Here is a 5312-nt window from a genome sequence, read left to right as displayed (position 1 = left end):
CTGCCTTCCCCTTCCCCATATATGTTCTGATTTCAATCCATTCAGTCTTGATGACTGATATCAAGGAATAAAGCTGCATGGTCTCTGTGTGAGATCATGTCATAGTTCTAAATGCAGAGTTTGCATACATTCTAGACCATAAAATATCTTCTGTTAATTTATAAGGTAAGTTTTGTATGTCTACATTGATGACATACAAAGTACATTTAAGGTAATTTTTTCATAATTTGCCTTTAAGATGGGGAGTTGTAATCATTTTTGTTCACATTTGCATGTATATAAACTATATCTTAACCGTGAATTTAACTTGTGGACAACTTCTCTCCTTGCCACTACTGCATAGACAATGAAAACCAGGGAATCTCAGACAGCAACCTGAGGTATTTAACTTTTTGTGGTACGTGCCCCAAGATTCTATGAGAAAAGTTAATTTTAAAAAGTATTCAGAATATTCTGTATCTGTATACTTTCTTATTTTTTCTAACCTATTTTCTATTTCTTTTCCACTGTCTCTTCATCTATGTCTTACTCATCATGTTCTTGAACTCATCATTATCAGCATTATTCATCCATCTTCTGCTGTTCCTACTTTTATCACTAAACATTTCTAAGAATCATGTTGCAGGTTTATGTTTCCTTTCTGTTTGTCATCTCCCCAGATGACCAAATATTACATTTCAGTTGCCAGCAACTCTTGATAAGTTATCATCACAAAAGCCTTTACCCTTTTGTATCAAATTGCTGTAGTGGCATTACCTACCTCTAGTTTCATTTTTCCCTACAACTCTTCTCTAACTACGTATATTCCTTTAGGCTCCATTTTTACAGACTACTACCAAACATATAGAGAATCAAAAGCTATTGATATTTACAGATAGACTTAATATAATAGCTTGAGATGACTAAGTATAAAATAGCATTAAAAAGTGTCTTGTACTGATGTCCCTAGTGTGAATGCTACTTGGCAAACTGCTTAATACTCTCTGGATGCTTATTTCTTTACCTGCATGATTTATATTTTGTCAAACTTAATAATTTAATATTAATGATGATTTAACAAAAACTTTTCCGAATTTGGTTATAAACTGCTGTTACAACCCTTTCACTGCTTAAGGCTTTAATGTTTCAAGTCAATTTTAGTGCAATACCATGCATAGGTATACAGTAACATAAATAATTTCTTAAAAATAAATTCATGAATTGGCCCTACTTATCTGAAGACAGGGACAGTGTGGCAACAACGGTCAGAGGGAATACCCAAGACAGGCATGCCAGGGCCTCACCATACCCCTCTATAAGACAAGGCTGTGTATACCCACACAAAATATTTAGTTAATTTGCAAATCTGGCAACATGCCTCCCTTAATTTCTCCAGAGAAACTGGTGAATGACCTATCTTGGAGCCAAACCATTGTCTTTGAACAAAGTCATATTCAGCTTTAGTTAATGTCAATGCCCCAAATTCTTATTTCATCTAAGCAAACAAAAGAAACATTAATTCCTCCAGAGAATGAAAAATATAAAGCACAAGACTGTATCTTGAGAAAGCTGGCACAGTTTTACTGAACTGAAAGTTTTCTGATGCCGACAGTACTTAATCAGTTTTTAGGAAGTTAACCAAGGTATTACAGAAAGTGCTGTCTAAAAGTCTTCAAAGATGTTCAACAGAAAATTGAAGATAAATTTTAACAAACCAGAGTTACAAAAAAAGTTAACATGAAAGAAGCTATTTGAAATAAAAAAATTAAATTATGAACAGTTAAAAAATCCTTCCTTTAATCCTTGATTAGTTATGTAATAGTTGTTATCTCTGATTTTTTCTGTTGCTATTTCAAACATTCATCTTTATCTATTCAGCTAGGATATTCACAAAAGGCCTCCTGAATTTACTTTGCTGTTTGCTCATCTCTTGCTTCTTTGAGAAGGTATGTTCAATCTGACTCTGATTTAATAAAAATATGATCACCTTTTCTTGCTTATTCTCACATGTCACCTTGAATGCTTTTGAGCTTCCTGTTTTGACCTTCATCCAATTAAAATTTCAGTTTTGGTTTTCAGTTTTAGGGGTTTCCACAACTCTGCATTGACCAAAAAAATGTTGCTTAACTTTTTATAATTATGCTACGCAAGCACCATATTCCTCCAGAAATCCTGGCAGGTTTCTGGCCAATAAATACTCTAGGATCAAACTGAACTTGTGTTCATGTCCAAATTTGGAATAGCACAGAGCTATCTGTGTCACTGGTACAGATCTATGAAATAGAAATCACACTCATGTTAGGTAGCAGAAACACTGTCCTGCTTCCTTCTCAATTAACTCATTGATAGTGATGACGCTAACCAACACTTCTACAATGTATTATCAGTCAAAAATTCTTTGTTATTCTTACAGTAAATAGGATTTCTATGAGGCATCAGATCAAAGGACTGAACATCAGGCAAACTTGACTTTCAAGTTAAGATATGTTTAAGCCAGCAGAGTTGAGACTCTTTAGGGGCTACTTCAGTACAAACTGCTCTTCATTTCAGGGCTGAGCGGATCTGGGGAATGTGCTGGTGAAGAATGTCAGACGTAAACTTTACTAAACATAATAGTTCACAGCTAATTAGGAATATAACCATTTTTACTGCTCATTGCTAGTGACCATGATCTACCTTTCTGCCATTCTATTTGGCACGGTAGGCAAGGATCATTCCCCACTTCCACTATAACTCATAAAAAGACACTTGCTAATTCCTGCCAGTGATGAAGACAGAAGGCATCTTTGCTTCTAATTGTTCACAGAGACCAACCATAACCTGAACTAACCACAGGAGAATTTTACGCAGAATATAAAAAATTAAGGGATATCTTATGCTCTAAACAAATTCTATGATGAAACTACCACTTCAAAATCTAGTAATTAAAAATTTACCTAGAGTGGTTTAACTAGGATCATGTATTGTTCTCAATTGTTTTTAGAGAGCAAATAGTAAATATTTTTGTGATCTTATAAATGTAATAAAATCCTTTCATGATGCCTAAATTAAAATTGTAATGGAAGACACCATTGTAATCAAATTGTAGGACATCTCATAAGACATCTCAGGCATACTCAAGCATACTGAGTAGACTAAAGGTCTTCCTACCTGTCATTCTTCCTCTGACAAGTCAAATTACAGCTGTTGGACCATGGCTGCGTAAGAGGTCCAAGATGTTCTTAGTTTGTCTTACTGACCAGTATGAACACTTGGTTCCCTAAGCAGAACTAAAGATGCCAATCTAATATCCATTCAGGGACATGTCAAGAAACATACGGAGAAAGGCTACAGTATGCTTTTTTGCCATGAGCATTCTATCACCAATCCTTGGTGTTGTAATTACGGCTATCAGTATCCCTGGTACAGCAGTCTTACAATATCACAGCTTAATGGAAACAAGCAATCCTGATGACACATACAGATTAGCTAGAATTTGATTCCCTTCAGTGCATTGATGAACCAATAGAGACAAGTAAGCAACCATAATTTCTGAGTAGTAAATTACTCTCCTACACAGGCTAGTGCTTCAGGACTGGGAAAAGGTCATGGAACATCCTTTCCAATGAGAGTCTGACCCTGAAGAAGCCTCTAAAGAACAACCTCTGCAAAACAGCTTAAAAGATAAACAAGGCTATTGATACTTACACAGTGTTTTGTATAAGCACTCTTGGAAAATAGCAGGGACAGAAAGTGGCAGTCCTGAAGCTGAAGACATCTCTGTGTGGCATTGACCTTTGTACCTTAAAGTTGCCTTTCCGTTTTATTTTCTTTTCCTTTCAGATTGACTTCTGCTTGGTGAGGTGCAGAAGGAAAGGCATAAATGCTAGCTAGAGCTCGGCTGCTCCATGAGACCCAAGGGGGACCTTGGAATCAAGAAATCAGTCTTGCATTTTTTTACTGGTTGGAGCCAAAAGGACTTGTAGGCAAGGAAAACAGGTGCAAAAGTTAGGGTCTAGGTGCTGACAAATCAGCAAAATGACTAAGTTGCTATCAGTGCAGCTGACCTAAGAAACACTCAACCAGCAGTGCTTTTTATTAAGCCCCTAAACAAATGAGATCAATAAAGAACCTGCACAGATTCATTGTATGTTTTCTAGATTAAACATGTAAAAAAATGGTAGAAATAATTATTCTATTTTTAAATAGGCTTTCAATTTAATCCCCATATTTTAAATAAAAGCTTTAGCAACAATAAGAATTGGAAGGAATTTCCTACTAGCCTAGGAATAATTATAACTTTAAATAGTCACCAAAAGCTGCAACTCAGAGATTTCATAAGCCCCTTCTCCCATTCTGAACACCTCACTGTTTACTTATCTTGAGCGATATCTACAGTCTTCCTCTATATGCAGGCAGCCAGCACCTTTCTAGAACACTACCATCACTATCTTAACTACCGTGTCCTGTATCCCTTCAATGTGTTTCTATCTCAGATTTATGCAAAAGCTTTTGAAATAACACTTTTAGGCCCACTGCACTGTCTCAGTAATTTTTAATCTTTATAGTTGACTACATCAGAGTCACTGTCAAGTATTGCATTTTCAGTTTAAATAATCACTTCTTTTAGTCCACATTTCTGGTATTGAATTACTTTTGGAGACTTACCCTTAGTTTGTGAACTTTCTGTGACTGTATAGTGCTGAAAGAATGCAATTCTACTTAATGGCACATGAAGACTACACTTATGATGTTACTACACTATGAATATATGACAACAGGATCCAATTGAGTGTATTTGCTATTTAACTTTCCTATTCAAACTACATTATTTATCTATCTTAAAATCTATTCAAGGAAACCATTACTTAAGATGTTATTTCTATTGTACAATTATGTTTTCTTAAAGTTACCAGTAATCAAAAGAGTAACTAATCTAATGTTGTTGTTTATCTCATATGAAACAGAAGATGTTTTAGAAGAATATCTAAAATAATATGTACTCTTATCATTAACATGGGTCTTTTCCCCAGCACTATACAGCAGAAAGTAGAGTAGATGACATGGAAGAGTGCTGGTCAGAGATGGAGATTCACTCCTGTTCTGAACAGCATTTACAAGTTGTTTATAACTCAATGTTATCTCCACTTGTGGAACACAGCTTTCTAAAATAATAAGATTGGTGTACAGATTTTAAGTTTCTTACCAGTCACATTGCTCCGGGGATTTGCCAGCTCCAAGTTACAGTTCTCTCTACTCATACAGTCTATACTAACTGCAAAGATTTGTCTGCTAACAACTAGCAGAAGTTCAACACAATGAGAGTTACATGGAGTTCTTGGCTGCTAGACAGT

Source organism: Chiroxiphia lanceolata, chromosome Z, assembly GCF_009829145.1.
Source record: "Chiroxiphia lanceolata isolate bChiLan1 chromosome Z, bChiLan1.pri, whole genome shotgun sequence".
Classification (NCBI taxonomy): Eukaryota; Metazoa; Chordata; class Aves; order Passeriformes; family Pipridae; genus Chiroxiphia; species Chiroxiphia lanceolata.
Note: the sequence above shows the minus strand (reverse complement) of the source record.